The sequence below is a fragment of the Geotrypetes seraphini genome, chromosome 3 (assembly GCF_902459505.1).
Source record: "Geotrypetes seraphini chromosome 3, aGeoSer1.1, whole genome shotgun sequence".
NCBI lineage: Eukaryota > Metazoa > Chordata > Amphibia > Gymnophiona > Dermophiidae > Geotrypetes > Geotrypetes seraphini.
Window position 1 is genome coordinate 130,338,286 of NC_047086.1, and position 25,287 is coordinate 130,363,572.

General features: G+C 42.9%; 1 protein-coding gene across 5 annotated transcripts in view; it reads left to right on the forward strand.

The window, feature by feature from the left end:
• Positions 1–10,031: 10,031 nt before the first annotated feature.
• Positions 10,032–25,287, forward strand: part of PTK2B (protein tyrosine kinase 2 beta) — a 295,556-nt gene continuing 280,300 nt past the window's right edge. For 2 of the 5 annotated variants that reach the window (XM_033937096.1, XM_033937099.1), the window contains exons 1-3: positions 10,036–10,152; positions 15,805–16,053; positions 16,143–16,179. The gene's annotated coding sequence lies outside the window, so the exon portion shown is untranslated. Of the gene's footprint in view, positions 10,153–15,804; positions 16,054–16,142; positions 16,180–25,287 lie in introns of all 5 variants that reach the window. The other 3 variants (XM_033937095.1, XM_033937100.1, XM_033937098.1) reach the window with 2 other exon arrangements.

Here is a 25,287-nt window from a genome sequence, read left to right on the forward strand (position 1 = left end):
TCTTGGTTGTGTACCTATACAGACACATATTGGAAAATTATTATTTCATTTTTTAGGATTTAATTACCGTCTTTTGGAAAGAATTCACTCAAGACGGTGTACAGCAAGAATAAGTCAAACATAGGCCCATAGACAATTACATCAGCACAAATATTTTAATAATATTCAGACCAATTCTGGAGGCCGCATTATCGCAAGGATGTGCTGAGGCTGGAGTCGGTTCAGAGAATGGCCACCCGGATGGTCTCGGGGCTCAAGGATCTCCCGTACGAGGAACGGCTAGACAAATTGCGGCTGTACTCGCTCAAGGAGCGCAGAGAGAGGGGGGACATGATCGAGACGTTCAAGTATCTCACGGGCCGCATCGAGGCGGAGGAAGATATCTTCTTTTTCAGGGGTCCCGCGACAACAAGAGGGCAACCGTGGAAAATCAGAGGCGGGAAACTATGAGGTGACACCAGGAAATTCTTTTTCACTGAAAGGGTGGTTGATCGCTGGAATAGTCTTCCACTGCAGGTGATTGAGGCCAGTAGCGTGCCTGATTTTAAGGCCAAATGGGATCGACACATGGGATCTATTCACAGGGCAAAGGTAGGGGAGGGACAGTAGGGTGGGCAGACTTGATGGGCTGTGGCCCTTATCTGCCGTCTATTTCTATGTTTCTATGACCTTAATTTTTTTCTACATTTGTTAATGAGATCCAACAAAAACAGTGCTACTGCCATTTACTGTAATTTAAGTTTTCTCTGTTGCCTGGTTATCCTCCCCTAAATCTTTTACATAGCAGTAATAGCTGGCTGAAGAAAAGATTATATTTATGAACTTATCCATTCACTATTGTCACATCAGGTCCTTCAAATGTATTAGATGCTGCATGAATATATTATTCATTTGTCTATCTATTGATAGATCAGATATAGGTAGGTAGATATAGATAGGGTTACCAGACATCCAGGAAAACCTGGACACATCCTCTTTTTAGAGGAATGTCCAGGCGCCCAGAGGGATTTCCAAAACCTGGCAGTTTTCCCAGGTTTTGGATGTCCTAAGCTCGGAGGCCATGTCTGGAAGCCTTGCACATGCGCAGCTGTCACCACGATGACATCATACGTATGTGCACATGCGTGTGACATCATTGCATCGACGTTTGCACATGTGCAAAGGCTTCTAAATGAGGCCTTTGAGATTGGGGAGGTTTGTGGGGGGAGGGGGCTGGATTGGGGGAGAAACAGGACGAAGCTACAGGTGGAACAGGGCAGGTTTGAAGGCAGAACGGGATGGGGCCAGACATCCTCTTTTTTCTAAGAGGAAATCTGGCAACCCTAGATATAAATAAAGATATGCATACACAAACACACATACACTAAGATGCATAACACAGTCAAGGCCGATTTAAGATTCTGGTACCCACAGACATGTTATAAAGCAGGGTTGTCCAACATCGGTCCTCGAGGGCTTCAATCCAGTCAGGTTTTCAGAATTTCCCCAATGAATTTGCATGAGATCTATTTGTATGCACTGCTTCCATTATATGCAAATGGATCTCATGCATATTCATTTTGGAAATCTGTAAACACATCCTGGAGAGGGCTGAGGTTGGCCACCCCTGTTCTAAAGCAAAGAGGTGCAGGTCCCTCTTCTGCCTACTTATACAGTGCCTTCACAATTTGCCACCCCAGTTGGTTATTTTTGTTGCCTTTATCTAAATCCAGAACATCACAGAGTAATGCCTCATTAATTTGGAATAGATTCTTTAAGACTGTTAGGTCAATTACATCAATTTCGAAAAAATTTAAAAACTTGGTTGTTTGCACAATAGTTATCCAAGATTATTAGCTGATGAACAGTAATTAAGTATATCTTACTTTTAACTCTTTAACATCTATCTAATCTTGACTAATAGTATCCTCTCTATATGGCCTATTACAGGGGTAGGCAAATCCGGTCCTCGAGAGCCAGAGCCAGGTCAGGTTTTCAGGATATCCACAATGAATATGTATGAGATGGATTTGCATGCACTGCCTCCTTGAGATGCAAATCTATCTCATGCATATTTATTGTGGATATCTTGAAAACCTGACCTAGCTCCGGCTCTCGAGGACCGGAATTGCCTACCCCTGGCCTATTAGTATGTTATCTCCTTTTTAATGAACTGTAAACCGAATCGAGCTCCTTAGGGAAATGATCCGGTATATAAATTGAAGATTAGATTAGATTAATAATCATTATAATATTTGATACTATAGGCAAAGACTTCCTGCCTGTTCTTGTACCGCATGAGAATCCTGGTCCTGTCTTTCTTGTCTTCATCAGAGGTTTACTCTATATATGACGTCTAAAGTTAGATGCCTAGATCAGCGCATCTAGGTGATCTAGGTGCCTAACTTAATGTTCTTAATTGGCTTAATTAGCACTGATAATTAAGAATGCCATAAAAAAAGTATTAAAAATTATAAAATATGTATGCAAGTGTTTTATTGTGGATTTGATTGTGGTGACTATCTCTTTGTATCATATTGTTGTATGTTTGTTTGATTCCTTCAATAAAATGTTATAAATAAAGATTTTAAAAAAACCAAAACATTTAAAAATTAATTAGCCAGTAGTCGCCTAACTTAGTAGGCACCTACCATTTTGAGGTAGGCGTCTACATCGAGGCGCCTACTAACAAGTAGACATGGTTGGGGCAGATTCATGGTGGATTTTGCTTGTGGTTTGACTTAGGTGCCAGTAGGTGCCTAACTTAGGGGCACTCATTTAGGCCAAGAAAAACATAGCCTAAATGGGAGTGCGCCTAAAGTTTCAATGCCTGCCGGCACCTAAGACTGCTTAGGTGCCACTAGGCATGATTCTATAAATGGCGCCTAGCAAATGATTGACACCTAGGAATTAGACACCTTTTATAGAATCAGGGCCTCAATGCACACATCAGAACTGTTAATATTGTCTCCCAGTTGTCTGCTTCAGTCTTATGTCGTCTAAGACCAATGGGTGACTGAAAAATTCAGTATTAGGCTTATTGATTCCAGTTAGGGGAAAGCTGAGTAACTAATGAGGCATTGGCCAAAAATAGCGGAAGCTGATCCTGACCCAGCAGTACTTCACTTCCTCCCCTAAGCTATCCACCCAGCCTTCCTTTTTCCATTGCTTCACCCTTCTTTTGCCTTTTGGCATCTACCAGAGATTGCTCTTTTTTATTTTTTATTCATTTTTTAATCTTACAAGTGTACAAATAATAAAACATTTAAAATTAAATACATCACTTGAATTTCTTTCTAGTATAACATCAAATAAATAAATTTATTCCCTTCCCACCCACCCTTTCCTTTAGCATTCAATCAAAAATATACAAATATAAATATTCTTTACTATTGATTAAACCTATAGTAAAACTTTAAACCACCCTCCTCCCCCCATTTGCAAATATACTTTCAATAGAAAATGGTGTCTACTCATTACAGTAAGTCGTCAATGGCCCCCAGATCTTTTTAAATTTATTATAATTCCCTTTTTGAATAGCAATTATGCTTTCCATTTTATAAATGTGACATAACGAATTCCACCAGAAGGTATAATTTAATCTACTGCAGTTTTTCCAATTACTTGTGATATTTTGAATGGCAACCCCCAATTGATTGCTCATTTTTTTAATGTGGCTCCAGTTTTTTGGGAACAGTTTGGAGGTGTCATTATAGAAAGAGGAATCATTAAAAAAATTTTAAGAGATCATGTAAGGTTTTATGTTAATATAACATTTTGTCAATATTTAATGACTTGACTTTAGGGAGAATGTCTAAAATGTTTGGTTTGCATATGTGAACTGAATGTTCTCTATTGTGATTGTTTGAAAAATTAACTATCCTAAACTAATGGAGTTCTTTTCTATCTGTGTTACGATTTGTATTATTCCTGTAAACTGATTTGATCTTTCATTTAGCTAAGCGGTGTATAAAGTGTACCATACATAAATGTATATTTTAAGTCACTTTTGGTAGTGTTTCCATGGAGACCAAACCTGTTATCATCATTCAGAAAGGAGAAATGTCTTCTCTGTTTAATTTGGTCTAATGGGGACAAGATGGTAAAAACTGAGAGGCAGAAGATGAGGAATTTCAGGACAGCTTGGACAAATGTCTGCAAGTTACTTGTCCTTCATTCTATCATAGAAACAAAAAAGAAAAACAAGAAAAAATAAATAAATAAAGAGGATGAATTTAACAGCATTTGAAGCAGACAGATTAGCAGGCCTGAGATATACCCCAGAGGCCAGTACAAAAACAATTTTGGGGATAAGTTAATAGTGGGCTACTTTTAAAACGTGTTATTTTACCATTAACCTGGAAGGAGTGGCCCAGTGGTTAGAGCTACAGCCTCGGCACCCTGAGGTTGTGGGTTCAAATCCCATGCTGCTCCTTGTGACCCTGGGCAAGTCATTCAATCCTCCATTGCCCCAGGTACATTAGATAGATTGTGAGCCCACCAGGACAGTTAGGGAAAATGCTTGTAAACCGCTTAGATAACTTTAATAAGCAGTATATAAATACCTAAAATAAATAAAATTATTAATAACTAGGATTCACTGCATATACCCCCTTTTTTTACAAAACCGTGGAAGCGTTTTTTAGTGTAGGCAACACAGAGCATTCAACGCGCCGGCCTGTGCTTCCGCGGTTTTGTAAAAGGAGGAATAATGTGATATGTAATGTAATTTATTTCTTATATACCGCTACATCCGTTAGGTTCTAAGCGGTTTACAGAAAATATACATTAAGATTAGAAATAAGAAAGGTACTTGAAAAATTCCCTTACTGTCCCGAAGGCTCACAATCTAACTAAAGTACCTGGAGGGTAATAGAGAAGTGAAAAGTAGAGTTAGAGGAAAAATAAAAATAAAATAAACATTTTAACAAGACAGCATTGATCTAAATACTTTGGAAGGTAGAAGAGAGGAGAGAAAGGAATAGAAGCAGAAGGGGGAGCCGTTGAACAGTAGAATTCTGGAGAAATTTAAATGATAGAAATAGAACAAAACAAAGACAAAAGGCAAAACAATAGATAAGATTAAAGATAAATCATAAGCTGGAAAGAAAAATAAAATAAAACTTTGTCTTCAATCCACGGTTTCAGCGTCAGTGATGAAGTGGAGCAAGTAAGTTTAGGAGCACAAGTCGTGTTAAAATAACCCATCTTAACAATAGTCCGTATTGATAACTTCCACCCTTAATGGTATCTATGGCCAAAATGCACTCTAATTCTCCTTTTATTAAAGGGCGTTAAGCTGGAAGTGACATGGGGACAAATTTTCCCCATCCCCACGGGATCTCTCTATCCCTGTCCCATCCCCGTGAGCTCTGTCCCTCCCTGCCCCTGCCCCATTCCTGGAGGCTCTGTCCTCATCTGCACAAGCCTCATATACTTTAAAATCATGTGTTCAAGGCAGTTAAGGCAGAGCTTGCAGGAATAGGGCAGGGACAGAACTCGCGGGGACGGGATGAGGGTACTGAGATCCCATGTGGATGGGAACAAATTTGCTTAACTCAGCAGAAAACACTTACTGAAAAATGCTTTAACATGTACTGAAGTAATTTTGCCTTTCCTGCATACCAACTGCACATTTAAAAAAAAATATGTTTAGGAGGGGTCATGGATGGGTATAAGCATGAAAGCTTTATTTAGCATTCACATTAGCATGTGCTACTGGATAATGCACCCTCCTGTGTTAAGCTTTTGTAGATACCACGCACTAATGGATATCTAAACTAATAGACAAACTGGCCTGCCAACAAATATCAAACTTCCTAAAAAACTCGTCAAAACTAGACCAGGCCCAATCAGGGTTCAGAAGACACCTGAGCACCGAAACTGTGTAGTACAGGACTCGGCCCTCAAACACCATGCAAAAGGAGAAGACGTACTGCTGGGATTTCTGGACCTCTCAGCAGCCTTTGACCTAGTCCAACACACATTGCTAAAATCAAGATGCATAGAATTGGGCCTCAAGGGTAGAATGTCAGGGGAACACAAGCAACTGGAAAGAAACAGGTGTAGGGGTACCACAGGGATATGATATGTCAGCATGCTGTTCAACATCTTCCTCCAACTGCTGGGGAAATTCATCAGAAAACTGGGATGGGAATGCTACATCTATGCAGACAACATCCAACCAATCATCCTGCTGAAGAAACAAGACACAAAGATTAAACAGTGAATCAAGACAGGCCTAGAGAAGATCTTTGGATGGTTCCAAACAAATGGACTAGTAGCTAATGAAGATAAAACAGAACTACTTCTAATTAACAAATGGGAAGAAATAGCCCTCGATACCAACTAACTCTGAATGGCAAATACCATAAAATCATCCACGAAAGGGGTGAGGAACCTAGGAGTATGACTGAACTCTAAAGTAATACCTTAGGACTCATTATGTTTTTCTCTTCTTACTAAAGGACTTCAGTGGTATTACCTAGGGCTCAAACATCTTATAGCCCTAAGCTTTACGAACCCATATTCATCATCAGTCCAATTTAATTTAAACAAAATTCAAACTTTTTGAATTTTTAATTTTAACTTATTTGGTTTTGGTTTGGTTGGTTGGTTTTATATCCCGTCCTCCCAGAAGAGCTCAGAATAGGTTAATAAATTTACATACATAATAAAGCCTGGTACAATATAACATGGCAACATGACAAAAATGGCAACTATGTCCTGACATGGTTGAATTTCCACTGGCTAAGATAAGTGCATTAAATAAGTTAAGTAAAAAAAAACAACAACGAATAAATTATATGTAATCCTATCTGATCGAACACACAACTTAATCGCACTACACCAAAAAATGTTCAAGGCGATTTACATTCCAAGAGGTCATAAAATCTACGGGAAAATACAAAAGCAATCAATAATTAAAATATCATCATAACATGAATATTACAACAAATCAAGTTTTCGAATGTTTACAAAACCTTATAAGTAATTATCAGTCCTAATGTAAACAGATAGATTATTCCAAATTGTAATGGCAGTGTAAGCAAAAGAGTTGCTGAACTATTATTTATACCATACTCCTCTAATCTGTGGAAAATTTAAAAAGTTTGAATGATATTACGTTTATATTAAATTGATGACAAACATGGGTGTGTAAAGTTTAGGGCTATGAAATCTTTGAGCCCTAAGTGATATCGCTGAAGTCCGCACATATGTGAATGGGGTTTTATTTTTTGGGATAAAAAGAACTCCAGTTTGATATTAAGGTCAAAAGATTTTAATAATGCATTACTCAAGCAAAGCACATGAAATATATATAGCATACTAAACCCCATTCCCAAAAGGCTACGAAAATAAAAAGAGAATCCCTACTCACAACGGCTGTAGTTCAGAGCAAGTGGACATGTCTGATGCACAGTCTTTAAACAAACAAAAAAAAATCTCTCCAAAAACAGAAAGCAGTAGAGTGTAGTGACAGCAAAGATAGAGAACTGCTCAAAAAATATATACAGTAATTCAAATGAATAATAGATTTGATTAAATAATTAAATGGTGGGATGGACCCTCAGTTCACACAACTTCATAACAGGGGGAGTAAACCCCTCAAAAAGAAGTTGTCACGTGTTGAAACCCAAAAGGGTAATCTGTGTTACATCCCCGGATCCTAACCCACCAAGTGACAGTGCACAATAATGCAAAACAATATGTGCCAAAACAATTTGGTGAAAAATTGAAGTGACTCAAAAATCATTATTGTCGCTAAACTCTTACAGCGGCATTCACAGTAAAGCAGTCACTGCCGAAGCAGAGTACTGGCCCCAAAACAGGGAAATAGTTCATGACCAGAAAGGTACTTATCTACAGGCTGATGTAGAATAGAAGGCCCACACACAAAAGACATTCAGCCTTGAAGTTCAACTGACTACGTTTCAGGAACCAGGAGTGGCTTAACAAGGCAAAATCAACCTGCTATGGTGAGAATGTTTGAAAAATGGCCCTGCTGGAAAGCGACCCCCACCCCTCAAATACGCTGCCCCCCCCAATCGACCCCCTGAACGGCCCTCCTAATCCCACACCTCAATCCCTAGAACCCCAAATCAACTTACGTTAAGTTAGCTGGACGGAAGGGCTTGGGACGGGCTTGGGAGCCGTCCGTCCGGCCAACTTAACGTAAGTTGAGTTGGGATGTTGGGGGTTGGGGTGTCACGGGGTTAGGGAGGGATGTTTGGGGGTTCGATCAGGGGTTTGGAGGGTTGATCGAGGGGGTCATGGGGGTGCGTGCCATGGGCAGGAGGGCCTGGGCTCCCTCCTGCTGGTATTTTTGGGGTGGGGGGATCTTGGGTGGGTGCACCTCAGCAGGAGGGGTTGGGCTTCCTCCTGCCAGTATTTTCAGGGTTCGAGGGGATCGCAATCGCGGCAGTAGAGATTGGGCATCTCTCCTGCCATGGTTCGCAGCAGTTTGGGGGGATCGTGATCACGGCATGAGAGATTAGGCATCTCTTCTGCCGTGATCGTTGCAGGGGTCGGGTGGGGTGGGGGGGAAATTGGGTAACTGGTGTTGTTTTTGACAGACACTGGTTACAGATTCCAGCTTTTAGGCCCCTCCTTTGCCTAAAAGATCTTGTTTTGGGCATTTGGGACTTGGGCAATTTTTTGGTTGATAATGTGTTCTAAGGTTAGACTTAGTGGTGGTCTGGGTGATTAAACTGCTGAACGTAGAGGTAGGCCATTCTAAAAAAAAAAACCCTCATTTGGACGTTTTTTTTTGAGAATGGACATTTTCCCTGCTGCTACTTTCAGCGTTTAGGGCTTTAGGCCAAAAGGGGACTTAGACTTTTTTTTATAATGCCTCTCCATGTATGAAAATTTGCAGTTAAGTGTGGCAATGTGAGAAGTTTTAACTAAATTTGGGAACCTTTGTTTAGATATCATAATTAATATATTTTCATGAATGTTAATATGTTTCTCTCACAGCATTTCATGCCTAATGTTTTGTATTTATTGTATTGATATTGTTCACTTGGGGCGCTAGCGTTTTTAGCGCATGCAGGAAATTACCACGCGCTACGCTTCTAGAACTAACGCCAGCTCAATGCTGGCATTAAGGTCTAGCGCGTGCTATTCTGCGCGTTAAAGCCCTAGCGCACCTTAGTAAAAGGAGCCCTTGGTTTTGTATATTATGTATTTCTTTTAAAATTTAATAAAAAATATTTAAGAGGAAAAAAAAAAAAGAGAGATAAAAACAACCAAAAGGAACGTAAGTTGATGTCTTTTGTTGGATTAACAAAACTTAATACAGTTTTTGGCTCACTTTGATGAGTTAAAATCACCTCTCTCAGGTCTTTTTAGAAAGGTGAAATAAATACATACCTATATATTTAAAAAAAAGCCAGCAGGCCCCAGGGCAATGCCCTTCACTGCAAGGCCCGGGAGGGGGAGGGGGAGGTAGTCATGGCCCCCCATCATCATTCCTTCTTCACTGCTACTCTCTGCCTTTCTTCCCATGCTGGTGACAGAAAGCAGGAAGTGAACAGAGGGAATAGCTTAGCTAAGGGGCACAGCGTCTCTCGTTAGAAGAAGAGAATGTATTTGGAAATTCCTACCGATACATTCAGTGAAAAGTTTTAAAGTCGAAGAGATGGATGTCGTTGTCATTTGCTAGTAAGCAGTGTCACAGCCCCACCACATGAAAAGCTATTTTATGCTCTCCTTCAGCTCATCTGGACTCAAAAGTGGCCCCAGCTTTTAAAAATGAGTGAAGACCAAGGCCCTGGGGGGGTCTGCAGGGCCTTTCGTTTCATACCTTCGCACGGGCAGCATAGATGTGAACTGTAAGCCGCTTTCCGGGAGAGCACAACAAGTGCATCTGTGTATGCCATGTGGGGTTAGCAGCTGCTTCTATTTCAGCATTTATGGTAAGTCTGTGTATTAAAAAAAAAATGAGGAAGTAGGCAAAAAAAGTAAAGAAGAAAAAAAAAAAGCAGCAAGCAGGAAGGTGTGGTTACCCCCGTCTCTTGCCCGCCCCCCTCTCTTCTGTACACTCTAACGAGAGGGGGAGGAGAAGGCGGGCGCTGAATGTCTCTTCACCTGCCTGCTTTCACATGCCCAGAGAAAGAGAAAGGCAGAGAAACAGGGCGAAGAGAGGAGCGGGCTGCAGCCCCGCTCGAGGTGAGTGTGGTTTTTCTCTTCTCGTTCTAGCAGAGGGAGAGAGCCCGAGATGCCCAAGGGGTCGGGCTGGGCAGTACCTGGCACCACGGGACTGGGAGTGTGCCCTGCCCTGCCTGCTTCAGCAGCAGGAAGTGAGGAGCGGCTGCTGGGGAGGTTCCTGGGGCCTCGGGGCAAAGTTTCAGTCGAGTGCTTCTTTCTTGGACGGCGTGGTGGCTTCGTGCCCTGGGAGGGATCGAGCCGACCTTTATCTTCGCTGAGGGCAAAGCGACTTTAAACTTGAGGGTTAGGTGGCTGCCCTGATCAGCCCATTATTTCACAGCCTGCTCTGTGCTGGGGAGCTGTTTGCGGCAGAAAAACGTTTTGTTTTGTTTTTTCTTCTTTTCTCTGTACTGTGTATTTTATTGAAAACGCTCCCCACCTACTACTGCATTCGAGCAGATAGCTAGCTCCTGTAAGCATTTCAAAATAAGCTCGGTGCTGAAGATTCTGTCACTTTCTAGAGGGCGATTTATGACCAGCACTGGCTTGGTTTTGTTTTTTTTTTTGTTTTTTACTTGAATTCTGATCCTGCTCAGTTTAAATGGATAAAAGCAGAGCACAGATCCCAGTACTGAAAGTTCAAGAAACAAATAGTAACGACCAAGCTATTGTATCTCTAGAATCCTAGGGGTCACCGGGCACCGCAGCTCTCCAGAGATGAGTTGCTGTAGGAAAGGAAGAGTTTTGGGATTTTTTTTTTTCTGTAAGACTATAAGCTTGGATGGGATAATTTATAGGGCGTTTGAGGCTTTGAATTATCATTGGAGATCAGTTTATCACATTAAGAAGTAGGTGCTTAATTTGTGGAAGCTACTCAGAGGGAAGGGAGGGAGGAAGGGGAGGGAGGGGGGCATGAAATAGCCCAATCCAGACAATCTGCTGATCCTTCTCTGCAGGTGAAATGCATGCACCATCAAGAGTTTTTGCTGTACCTCATATCATTTTGCTCCTAAATGAATCCTTTATTTCTGATATCTGTATAATGTATGTCAGAGATCCAGGGCTCCCTTTACGAAGCCGCGGTAGCGGCTTTAAGGCGCGCAACTTTTAATCATGTGCTACCCCCTCACTAACCGAAAAACTACCGCCTGCTCAAGAGGAGGCGGTAGCGGCTAGCGCGGCCATCGGTTTAGCGTGCGCTATTACACGCGTTAAACCGCTACCGGGGCTTCGTTAAAAGGAGCCCCCAGTCTCCTGTTCCAAGTTGGGCTACTTATTCCAGGTTGGTGACTGCATATTGTCCACACATCAATGGGAAATCAGGAAAAACAAACAAACAAATTAGCCAATTAAATTATGAAATTTATTCAAGTGCAGAGCATATTTCTTTTGGTTTACTTGTGCAAGCATCCGTTGTGAATAAGGGGAGATATGATTGAAGGCTCCAAAATCCTGAGTGGTGTAGAAGTGGATCGATTTTTAACTCCATCAAAAATTACAAAGACTAGGGGACACTCGATGAAGTTACAGTGAAATACTGTACTTTTAAAATCAATAAGAGGAAATATTTTTTTTTACTCAGAGAATAGTTAAGCTCTGGAACGCATCGTTGCCAGAGGATGTGGTAAGAGCGGTTAATGTAGCTGGTTTTAAAAAGTTTGGGACAAGTTCCTGGAGGAAAAGTCCATAGTCTGTTGTTGAGACAGACATGAGGAAAGCCATTGCTTGCCCTGGACTGGTAACGTGGAATGTTGCTGCTGTTTGGGGTTTCTTGACAGGTGCTTGTGACCTGAATTGGCCACCGTGGAGATGGGATACCGGGAGACCATTGGTCTGACCCGGTAAGGCTGTTTTTATGTTCTTAAGGAAACTTGGCAAGCAAAGCCAGAATGTGTTGCTTCATTTTCTATGTGACTGATTTTAGGGTATTCTGCTGCAGCTGCACTGGTTTATTTGTCAGTTCTGAACACACTTGCTACAGAGGCTTTCATCTTGTATTTGTGTTGGCAGAACAAATGGGTTTCTTTAGGTGTTAGATGCCGGAGGAGTTGTATCCCTGAAACAGGTGACTGATGTGAAGGGCAGGCCCTAAGTTTTACCATGATAGATTGCTGCAGGGAGCGCATCACACTTGTCAATGGTATCCTGTGCCTACATGTTTATTTAAAATAATTTCTGTCCCTCCCATCATATGCTCATGACTGAGGGAGTCAGGGCAAAACATTAGAAATAAAATAGCAAGTGTCTGTTAAAAATATTATAGTAATGCTATACATTCAGAATGGTAAAAAATAATAAGAAATGATTTTAAACTGAGGAGAGGATCTGACAGTGTCTGAGGTGCAACCACTTATGGGAAACTGTGCTGTTTTTTTCAAGGTAACCAGAGAAAATAGCTCTGAGGCTGGGATGCACCTGTGATGCACCAGATGGAGAGGGGATGTTCACTTTACTGCAGGCTGGAAAGAATATGCCCTCTGAATCAGTGTTTCCAAGTTGATCCTGGAGTGCCCCCTTGTCAGTCAGGTTTTCAGGATATCCACAATGAATGTGCATGAGATTAATTTGCATACCCTACCTCCATTTATGCAAATCTTTCATGCATATTCATTGTGGATATCCTCAAAATCTGTCCGGCAAAGGGGTTCTCCAGGACTGACTTAGCTCTAGCTCAGTGTTTCCCAACCCTGTTCTGGAGGGCCACCAGCCAGTTGGGTTTTTGAAATAACCCTAATGAATATGCATGGAAGAGATTTGCATATAATAGAGGTGACAGGCATGCAAATCTGTTTGATGCATATTCATTAGGGCAATCCTGAAAACCTGACTGGCTGGTGGCTCTCTAGGACAGGGTTGGGAACCACTGCTCTAGTTCACCAAAATTTACCAAACTGTTTTAATTAGGTGCTTTTAAACTGCAGATATTTGGCTTCCACGGTGTGGGGAAAACAAGAGCCACAGCTCTTGGCTGATGCTTTTGATGTGCCTGAAATTTGTCAGAATTTGCAGTAGCATTGTGTTAGTTAAAAAAAAAAAAAAAGAAGTAAACATTAACTGATGCAATAATTTATTTTCTCTTTTCTGGATGAATTTGAGGCAGGTGCTATGGATACCACATGAATGCATTTTCATTCGACTGTTGTTTCTTTCCGTTGTGCTCTGGGCTCCTGAATAGCATGCTGACATCAGCTCCACCTACACAGAGCCTTGAGAGGATGAGGTGCTGTTGCTGCTGCTTTGAATAAAGGGCTCTAGATAGGTGGCACTGATGTCAGCAATGGCTTGCAATGAACCAGAACAGAAATCAAAATGTGAGAGGACTGAAACTAGATAAATGAATAATATACTTCTGGTAACTTCAAGTCAGCTGCATGAGAGAAAAGGAAAATAATTTTCCATTGTAAACTGGCTGATGGGGTAAGGGTGTACTGTATATGTATACATTAAATTCCATAACTATTTAGGCACAAATCAACCCACGACAATTTTTTGTGATAATAGTGATTGTTGACTTTTTAGAAACAAAAATAAATGAGAGCACAGTTCGGAACTAACAACGTCCTCACAAACCTTAATGTGCCTTCTCACTGGCATTCAAAAAAAACACATTTAATGCTCAATTTTTCTGCATTGCTCTTTAAATCAAAATAACTCTAAAGGCAAAAAACTTAACTTGTCATCTTCTCTGTTATAAGTACAGTCGAACCTCGGTTTGTGAGTGTTTTGCAAGATGAGCAAAACATTTTCGCAAATCGTGACTCGCAAACCGAGCATTGATTCGATTTGCGAGTCTCCCCTCCCGCAAACCAGCATCGCCCCCCTCCCCGGCCCGCAAACGCTGCCCCCCCGATGAACCGGAATCACCCCCCCCCTCGCGAATGCCCACCTCCCCCCCCTTGCGAACCGGAATTCCCCGCCCGCCCAAACTGAAGGCTTACCCCCAATCTGGCACCGGCACACAGCACCAGCCCACAGGAAGTGCTGGTGCCCGAAGTTCTTGCTGCTTGCCGGACTGGGCCTTGAGCATCTGCGCATGCTCAAGCCTTGCTGGATCTTGTTCTCTCCGAGAATCTCGAAGAGAGGCGGGAGCCAGAAGGCCTTGAGCATGCGCAGATGCTCAAGGCCCAGTCCGGCAAGCAGCACAATCTTCAGGCACCGACACTTCCTGTGGGTTGGTGCTGCGTGCCGGTGCCAGATTGGGGGTAAGCCTTCAGTTTGGGCAGGTAGGGGATACCGGCTTGCACGGGGGTGGGGGTGGGGTGAGCGTTCGTGAGGGGGGGCAGATGCCAGTTCACAGGGGGGGGATGTGGAAGCAAACCAGTGGCTTCAGGGGGAGGGTGGGGGGGCTTTTGGGGTTGTGGTGGGGTGGAGCAGTGCCGGTGGCCAGGGGGGGAGGGGAGGTGGAACCAATCAAGCGAGTTTCCCGTACTTCCTATGGGGAAACTCGCTTTGATATATGAGTAATTTGGTTTATGAGCATACTTCTAGAATGAATTATGCTCGTAAACCAAGGTTCCACTGTATATATAGTTCATAAATGGAGCTCCTTTTTGTGAGGAGACAAACTTCCTTGTGCCGACGACAGCCAGTGTTTAGCTAAAAATGCTGCTCCAGGGCAACGGGATTTCAACCTTCAACATGCTCACCACCTCAGCAAATGCAACATGCAGACATATTTGTTCATGAATGTATTGAACTCCGAAATCCCATTGCCCTTAAACAGCATTTTTTAGCGAAACACTGGCCGTCGGCACAGGGAAGTTTGTTTCCTCAGAATGGGGATCTGCATTTATGAACTATATACTTATAACAGAGAAGAAGATGTTTTTTGCCTTTACAATTATTTTGAAGTTACATTGATTTAAAGAGAAATATATAAAAATTGAGCATTAAACAGGGTTTGTTTGTTTTTTTTTGCCAGTGAGGAGGCACATGAAGGTTTGTGAGGATGTTGTTAGTCCCGAACTGTGCTCTGAGGCTTTTCCCCTATTTATTTTTGTTTATAAAAAGTCAACAATCACTATTATCACACAAAAAAAAATTGTCTTGGAGCGATATGTGCCTAGATATTTATGGAATTTTGTGTATACGTTGATTTGGGGCTCCTTTTATGAAGGTGCGCTAGCGGTTTTAGCGCACACACCAGATTAGCGCACGCTAGCCGAAAATCTACCACCTGCTCAAAAGGAGGCGGTAGCAGCTAGCACGGGGGGCAATTTAGCGTGCACTATTTTGCACGTTAAGGCCCTAGCGCACCTTTGTAAAAGGAGCCCTTGATGTTTTGGGATCTATTTGTTTATTACTGTAAGGCAGGGCCGGATTTAGATGAAAAGAGGCCCTAGGCTATTCCACTTATGAGGCCCTTTCACCTCCCATTTTTAAGTTTGTAAATTACATGAGAGATAATAAAATACATCATTACTGTGATATATATCAATATGTTAAATGAAACATGTTATTGGTACTAACCTTTATAAAAAATGTGACACGGATCTTGAGGCCCTAGGCTGAAGCCTAGTTAGCCTAGTTAGCCTATAGGAAAATCCGGCCCTGCTGTAAGGGTATACTGTATATGCTTATGTGTCCTTCTAATTATTTGAATTATGGTAGTAAAGTGAAGCATCTGGGAATGTTACTGGATGGAATATTCTGTGAATTTGTTTCCTTTGCCAGTGGGACTCCCTAGTGTAGCCCCCCTCAATCCTACCTCTTTACTGTATCTGTTGGGTAACACAGAAGATCAATGGGACTCTTGGGGGTAGAAAAGAGAGGGCAAGATACAAGATTATGCTGCTCCATGTCGGTTGGAAGATTAATGATGGAACCAGAATGTTTCACATAAACAAAGACTTTTATTTAACTCTACTCCTGAATGTAAAACGAGATTCAAATACTCACAATGGATTTGTGTTCGAAAAAAAGGTAAGTTAAGACAAATTATTGTACATAATTCAGCATGAGTATAAAGTCATTTACTTAACACTTTTTTTCCTTGCTTTTCTCTTTTGTAGAGGTTCACCTTGTTCAATCTAAAATGTTTCTTCACAGGTAAATATAAACTAGATACATCTGTTATGATACTCTTATACTTTCTGAATTTAACTTCTGTCTTTCTATTATTTAGGTTCACTGATATCTTCTCCTGCCATTCTAAAAACAAGTGTAGTCCAAGGTGTTTCCCAAACTTATCTGGAGCATGGACTTGAAACCTTAACCAAGTTCTACTGTTTCCTAGTGTTCTGTAACCCTGTGTGTTTGTCAAGTATGTGCTAGAGAACAGGGCCGCCATCAGAAATTTCTGGGCCCCTTACTGAGCAATCCTATTGGGCCCCCCACGCACCCCTTCCCCCCCGACCCCCCCCCTTCTTCCATGGGCCGAATACACACATACTTTTCTCTGTCGCCGCATTCTTTGACCAAAAGATTTGTAAGCCTGCAACCACGTCAAGGTAGACTCTTTCAGCAGGGCCCAAACCTAAACTAAACTAATCTATACCTATCTATTCTAAACTAACATATGCTAATACTGAACTAATAACAAACTAACAAACATCTGCATAATAAATAACTAATAAATAATAGTGCTAGTAGCTATAATTCACTTTTGAATGTAAAATCTCAGTTAAGGATTTCTTTTGACCTTTGTAGGCCAGAAGTAGATCACAATTGCACAATATTTTTTGTAACAAGTATTAAATGTGTTTTTATAAATACTGTAAGTTTAATAAATATATCAGAAAAAACTACACATCTGAGCGCGTATCTGAACATACACATCTGTATGATCCCATCCTTCTCTGCTTGCTTATAGCTGCATCATGCATGTTAAAAATGTACGATATGTTGATATGTGCACCTTCCTTCCTTCCCATCCATCCTCCTCAGCCTGTCCTTACACATCCACAGCTGCATGTTAATGATGATGTATATGTTATGATGATAAATAAGTGCATATGAGCATATCATTAACATGCAGCTATGTATGAATATAAAAAAGAAACAATATTCTGTACAATTGTCAATTTATAAATCAGCGTCTTCTCCCCATTTTCTCTTCCCCATTTCCCTTCAGCGTCCTCAGCCCACTCTCTCTCCACTTTCCTTCAGCACACGTACATAAAAACAAGCAAGTAATTTATATCATTTTCATTCTATTCATTCATAGAAATTAAAGTCTAAATAATGCCAGTCACATAACAAAACATGATTTTACAAAAATAATTCCCTGCACAGTCAAGCCTGCAAGGATTACTAGATGTCTTTCAGCAGCTCCCCTCCCTCCCTCCCCCTTACCTTTGTGGCCAAGTCAAAATGATCTACCAACAATAAAAATTTAAAAACACAAAGCACGCTGTACGCAGAGAAAATGCTAATTATAAGAACATAAGAACATAAGAACATAAGCAGTGCCTCTGCCGGGTCAGACCAGAGGTCCATCCCGCCCAGCAGTCCGCCCCCGCGGCGGCCCAACAGGTCATGACCTGCCTTAATCACCAGAAGGGGCCCCCTTGCCCCCTAGGTTTCTCATCGAAGTCCTATCATTATCATTTATATTCCGCGGGTTTTCAAAGAGGTCAAGGCAGATGACTTTATGCAATGTCACCTCAGTAACAACTATACAAAAATAGACAAATATTCCCCCTCCCTTTTTACTTAAACGCGATAGCGGTTTTTAGCACAGGGAGCTGCGCTGAATGCCCTACGCTGCTCTCAACGTTCATAGGCTCCCTGCGCTAAAAAATGCTATTACGGTTTAGTAAAAGGGGGCCATAGTGCAAAATATAGACAGCATATATAAATTCTCAAAGCAGACACATTTTGATCACTAAATTGAAAATAAAATCATTTTTCCTACCTTTGGTAATTTCATCAGTCTCTGGTTGCACTTTATTCTTCTGACTGTGCATCCAATATTTCTTCCCTTCTTTCAGCCTCCTGTATGCTTCCTCTCCTCCAGACCTCATTCCCTCCCCAATCTTTTTCTTTGTTTAACCCTGCCCCTTCTTTCTTTTTCTCTCTCTCCATACCCCCTTTCTTTCTGTATGTCTGTTTTTCTCTCTCTCTCACCCTTCCCCCTTCTTTCTTTCTCTCTCCACACCCTCTTTCGTTCTGTATGTCTGTCTTTCTCTCTCTTTCCGTGCCCCATTTTTCTTTGTTTCACCCTGTCCCCTTTCTTTCTTTCTGGCTTCCTGTCCCCCCCTTTCTTTCTTTCTCCCTGCCCTCCCCTATGCCACCACCATTGGGAAAATGCTGCCACCGCCACTGGGGAATAGGCTGCCACTGCCGCCATCGTGAACAGGCCAGTGCCGAGTTCGCCCTGCTTCTCTTCCCCGTGGGGCTGACCAACTCTCGCCACCCGACGTCAATTATAATGTCGGAGAGGACGTTCTAGGCCAGCCAGGCAGCGATTGGCTGGCCCAGAACATCCTCTCCGACGTCAGAATTGACGCGAGTGGCGAGAGCTTGCCCCACAGGGAAAAGCAGGGAGAACTTGGCGCCGGCCTGTTCCCGATGGCGGCGGTGGCACTCAAGTGGCTAAAGAGCCTTAGTTTGCCGGCCTAGGGAGAACACTGGAGGGTGGCCAGCTGTGCACCCCCTTGGGACATAAACCCAGGGTGGGGCAGACCGCCCCCCCCCCACCCTGGTATGCCACTATCTGTACCTCACTCCCTCACTATGACCAAAAATTCCCCTTGTACACAACCATCTCTTTCCCTCTCTTCCTCTCTCCCAAGTCCATGCCTTCTGTGTCCAAAAACCCATTCCCTCCACCACCTCAGCATCTCTTTCCCTCCCTTCCTCTCTCCCAAGTCCATGCCTTCTGTGTCCAAAAACCCATTCAATCCCCCACCTCAGCATCTCTTTCCTTCCCTTCCTCTCTCCCAAGTTCATGCCTTGTGTCCAAAATGCACTCCCTCCCCCCTTTTGTGTTCCGCATTTGCCTCCCAGCCCATCTTTGCAACTTTCTCAGCAAAACGGAGCTCAAGCCGAGAGGCTTGTCTCCTGTTTCCTGCCTGCCCTGCTGCGCACAAATAGCTGACCGGAAGTATTCTCCGACGTCAGCCCTGACGTCGGAGGGCAGGCTGTACTTAATCCCTCCCTCCTAGGTCAGCGCTGACATCGGGAAACACTTGTGATCGGCTATATGTGAGCGGCAGGGCAGGTAGGAACAGAAGACGAGCCTCGCGGCTCGAGATGTATTGAACTCCGCGGGTCCCCCATCCAGCTCTCTCCTGTGCACCTGGGGTGGACCGCCCCCCCCCAGGTATGCCACTGGGACCGGCACCGGTCTGCAGACCGGCGGTTGAAGACCTGTGGCCTAGGACCCTGGGGGAGCCCGGGCCCCCTGTCAGCTCCGGGCCCCTGAATGCAGGACTGGTGGTACTGCCCTGATGGCGGCCCTGCTAGAGAATGACATGGTGGCAGTTACCTGCGGCTAGCCCGCCGAAACGATGAGGGGGAAAAAGTTCTCACTGCGGGCATATGAACTAGGCCATCCACTGTTCCGTGGAGCGGTAATGGCCTTGTCCCCGCAGTTAAGGGAGGGAAGGCGCTCGGTCACCAATCACACGTGGCCCCCTCCCTCCTTCCCTACCTACCTACTGCCAAATCTATCTCCCTCCCCCTTACCTTTGTGGCACTTTAGTAAAGAAACTTACTGAAGCCAGTGAAGCCTGCCTGCCTGCAATCGCATGTGTGTGGGCGGAAGCTTCTCCTCTGATGCAATTTCCGGTTGCGTCAGAGGAGAAGCTTACGCCCACACACACTCGACTGCAGGCACAGGCAGGCAGTCTCTGCCGGCTTCAGTAAGTTTCTTTACTAACGCGCCGCGAAGGTAAAGGGGAGGGAGGGAGATTCTCGGGCCGCTGAAGGGCGTTGAGGTGGTGAGAGGGAAGGGTGGATGTGACGGGGACGGGGCGGTGAAGGGGATGGCGGGGACGGATCGGTGAAGGTGACGATGGTCCAGTGATGGGGCAGTGACGAGGACAGATTTTTTCCTCCGTGTCATTCTCTAGTATGTGCAGCACATGAGTTCACAACTCTACTGTAAATGGGTTGATCCTGATGAACTTAGACCACAGTTCTTTAATTGCCGGTCCGCGGACCGATGGCGGTCCGCAAAAAAATCTTGCTGGTCCGTGAAGGATTTGGGTCCCTGCTGCATCAAAAGGTGCTGGTGTCAGCTGACATGCAACTTCCTGTTGCCGTCGCTATGCCGGCACTCCTGCCTTCCACCACCAACTCTGACGCGTATGTCTCCTGCTCCAGCCTTTGTCTCTGCACCCCCAGACAAGCAGAGGCAGCTCTGTGTGCTTTTAACTTTGGCACACAGCTGCCCCTAAGCAGTTTTTTAGCCGCGGTTTCGTGAGACAGCCTCGGGGCCTTTGCTAGGCCGACCTGCTTTGATGATGCGATGTGGGCCGGCCTACCAAAGGCTCCGAGGCTGCCTCATGAAACCGCGGCTAAAATACTACTTAGGGGCAGCTGTGTGCTGAAGTTAAAAGCACACAGAGCTGCTGCTAGCCTACATAGAGGAAACATTTGCTGGAGAGGGAAGGGAGAAGGGGTTCTCCTGGGCAAGGGAGGGGAAGGGGGTACTGCTGACAGGGGAGAACGGAAAGGGAAGGGATGAGAGTTACTGTTGGATAAGGAGAGGAGGAAAGGGAGAAGGTACTGCTGGACAGGGGAGGAGGAACATTGAAAGGAAACAGCTGGCAGGGAGATTAGAGGAGGGGAAGGAGTCAGGATGGAATGGAGAGATCAGATGAGGGAAAGGGGAGAGATAGAGGAATGACAAAGTAGAGAGAGATTGATGCTGGGAAGGGGGTTAGATGAGAAATAAGGAAAGAGGGACAAAGATGCTAGATCTGGTGTAGGAGAGAGGGGCATAGAAAGAATGCAGATACCATATGGGAGGGGGAGAGGGCAGACAGTGGATGGAAAGGGCAGATGCTGTATTGAAGAGACAGAGGGCAGACGTTGGATGGAAGAGAGTGAAAAGACGATGAAAGCAGAAACCAGAGACGACAAAAGGTAGAAAAAAATAATTTTATTTCTATCTTGTGATTAGAATATATCAGATTTAAAATATATATCCTGCTAGAGCTGATGTTAGACATAACTGGGGAGTGGAAAGCCCAGGCAGTGCTTCTTTAGCTTCCAGCTGGCTTAGGGCTCTCTCTGACCAGGAGGCAGTTGCCCTAGTTGCACTCCCCCTAACACCATTCCTGCCATGTGTGACTGCGGTATTCTGATAGCATGATATTTGTGTAGCATTATGTAATAATTTGGCTTATTCAGTTTTCTTGATAGTAGAGGGGATATATGTGAAAGGGAGAGGAGATGGGGGTTTTGTTGATCCTTGACCTGTATTATTTATATTTATAAAATGACAATTGTACAGAATATTGTTTCTTTTTATACTTTAATAAAATATGTTCAGTATAAAATCATAACTATTTGAGGCTTGTGCGGATGGGATCAGATGGTTAATGGGACCGAGCTCGCGGGGACGGGGCGGCAATGGGGTTTTTAAAAATTTTAGTCTTATTAGTTTGCCGGTCCACGAAATAATTGTTTTATTTCTTCCAGTCCATAAGTGTAAAAAGGTTGAAGAACACTGACTTAGATGGTCTCACATGCCAGGCTTTCATGTCTTTCTTAACCACATTGTTTGGACTTCCCCATATCATACCTATTCTGTTTGTGCATCCATCATTGATTAATTTTCCACAATCTGGCGAGTGTATTTCTCACTGATTAGGATACCTAATATGACACTCAATATCTTCAAAATAAAAAAAACATGTGTTTCCCTATTACTAATGTCTTATGTCAACAAGTCTTACTTTTACATTGCACACAGTAGGAGGACAGGATTTGATATATCACTTTCCTGTGGTTACGGTCAAAGTGGTTTACATATTATATAAAGACACTTATTTTGTACCTGGGGAATAGAAGGTTAAGTAACTTGCACAGAGTCATAAAGAGCTGTAGTGGGTATTGAACCCAGTTCACCTGGTTTGTCAGACCACTGCTCTAACCATGAGGTTATTCTTCCACTTCACTATACTTTTTTACATACACAGTACTGATTCACTCAATTTCCAGTGCTTTAGGAAAATCTGGTTGCCTCAGATAGTTTACAAATACTTTGAATATTGGGAATAATTATAGCACAACTTCCCATAAGAAATTTACACATAGAACTTATTTCATCATAGATTGCACCTTACGGGGTAATGCTTTGCATAATATTTTTAAGTTTAAGGTTTGTATACATTTTGGACCTTTATTGGCTTTTCTGCCTCAGAAAATATTTCTCCTTCCAGGAACTCCCTGGTACAGTTTATAAATCTGTTTCTCTCTACAGTTCTGTCTCTAAAAGTATGCAGAGCTTTTTTTTGTGCCGGTATGCACTGGTACAGTGTTCTTACATGTTCCCAGGAGTGGCACTTTTCATCAAATGGCATTGTGCCTGAACAGACTGTCTGCTTTCCATTTTTCCCTCTTTGCATCCCTCCTTGTATCTCCTTCCTTCTAGGTCAGCATCCCTCCATAACCCTCTCCCCCATGGCCGCGATCCGCATTTCCTCCCTTCTGTCCTCATCCCCCTTTCCTGAATCTAAACTTCCTTTCCAATTTTCCAAAAGTCAACAGTGGTGGCAGCAGTTCCCAAATTCTGCCATGCCATTGACCCCAACTTCTTCTCCCTACTATGCTCCACCTCTCTGACTACTTCCTGTTTCCTCAAAGACATGCCATGGTAGATAGATGAGGCCGGGGCTGGTGGCAAGCCAACATTTTGGAATCGCTGCCGCCACCACTGACTTTTGGAAAGCCAAAAGAAAGTTTAAACTCCAGGAAGGGGGGAGATGCTAGAGTGTGGTTGCAGGGGAGGAGTGGAGGGAGAGAGAGGGTGAGTGAGGATAACAGGAGGCAGAAGGGAGTGATGTTGGACTCTGGAGAGGGGTTAGAAAGAAGGGACGGAGGGAGATATAGAGATGGAGTAATGGAAGAGGAGATGTCAGATTCGAGGGGTAGGGCAGAAGAGAGAGAGTTGGAAGGGGAAGGTTGAGGAGAAGGGGGAGGGAAAGAGAGATGTCAAAATTTAGGGGAAGAGGGAAAGGGACAATGGTGGAAGGGAGATGGGGAGTCATGCACTCAGGGAAAGCAAAGTAGGAAGGTGAGATGGACTTGGGCGCGGAAGGGAGGGAGTTCATTGAAACATTACAATTTGAATACCCGCGAAACTTTACTAACATATGCTGATGATATCTTCATATTACTTGAGGTTGATCCACATCTCGATAATTTGATACTCAATATTAACCATTGTATTACTTAACTTCAGTCCTGGGTGACAATGGTCCAGATGAAATTAAATGCTGCAAAGACTAAGCTTTTATGGCTTGGCTGAAAGTTAGATTCTCTCCCTTCTGCTGTGATCTTAGACTCAGGAGAATCTTTGAAAATTGAGTTTTCCTCATTAATACTAGGTATTGTTATCGATTCTTCACTTACATTTAAGGACCAACTAAACTCGCTTACTAAAAAGTGTTTTTTCAGCCTCTGTGCTCTGAGAAGAGTGAGAGCACTTTTTCACCAACAACACTTCTCTGTATTGGTTCAATCAATCATTTTGTCAAGGCTGGATTACTGCAATTCAGTGTATTTGGGTCTTTCAAAGGTCAGTCTGCAGAGACTTCAATTAATACAGAACACTGCAGCTAAACTTATCTTTGGTAAGAGTAAATTTGATCATGTAACCCCTCTATTCAAGGAATTACATTGGCTTCCAGTGTATCTCAGAATTCAATTTAAGTGCATTTGTATTGCATTTAAGATGCTATTTGGCATTTTTGCCACTTTGATTCCTTTAGACTGGAATGTTCATAGATCTCATCTTGCCAGAAGTTCTCAAAAATTAAAACTTACATTTCCCTCTCTCAGTGGTAAAAACAGAACCTTTAAGAGATTTAGTTATTCTTTTGCTTTTAAATTAACCCCATTCTGGAATGCTTTACTGCTTACATTATGAAGTTTAGGTTCTTTTGCTTTATTCCAGAAAGTTCTGAAAACTTTTTTGTTTGCTAAACATTTTGGAAATTAACGATTTCAGTCTACTTTTTCTTGTCAAATTTATGTATTATGTTTTACATTATTGTAAACCGAGTCGAGCTCCTCTTGATTGATGACTCGGTCTATAAAACTAAGTTTTAGTTTAGTTTAGAGGATGTGGCTATTATAGGGGATGGAGCCATAGATAGTGACTCCACCCCTAAGGTTGCCCTGTATGAATACTGGTACCTTTTTTCCTACAAAAAAGCACTGAAAATACATCTCACAAAATTTCTACAGACTTTGCAATTTCACTTTTATTTAGTATTTTCAAAGCCTGTTTTATCAATTTCTCTTTATAAACCTTTTTTTTTTTAAATATATTTTTCAGACATGGTTCAGAGCGTTCACTTTCCAGATAGTCTGTATTTTTCTCACACATTGATGTGTGTTTTTAGCCGTTGGACATTCTTGTTTCTCAGCCTTTCAACCAAACTTACACAACACTGTCTTCTCTGCAAGAACTTAGTTGTCTGCACACATCAGCAGCCAGTACTTTATTTTCTACTGATAACCTCCCTTCTCCTCAACCATGAGCTAATCATGTTATCTGAATAAAATCCCAGGACAAACTGCTGAGTTTACTCAGAATTCTATGCCTGCTATAAGATGAAGCTTAGGTCTTGTCTCATTTGTAGTATCTCGAGGGCAGGGGTTCTCAATCCAGTTCTCAGGACACATTCAGCCAGTCTGGGTTTCAGGATACCCACAAGGAAAATGGATGAGATAGAGTTGTATACCATGAAGGTAGTATTTGCAAACATATCTTCTTTATATTGATTGTGGGTATCCTGAAAACCTGACTGGCTAGGTCTGTCTTGCGGACTAGGTTGAGACTGCCACTCTAAGGGAATCACATTGTGAAGCTTGCTGATTACTCCTAATGTTCCCTGCAGCCTTGCAAAGAATTAATACAGCTGTACACAGCCAGGAAGACATGCTCTTGTTTCTGATCTTTGTTTAAAGACAATTGTACACAGATACTTCTGTTCTTCTGAGAGCAAACACACTTTATTTATTGGTTTTAATGTT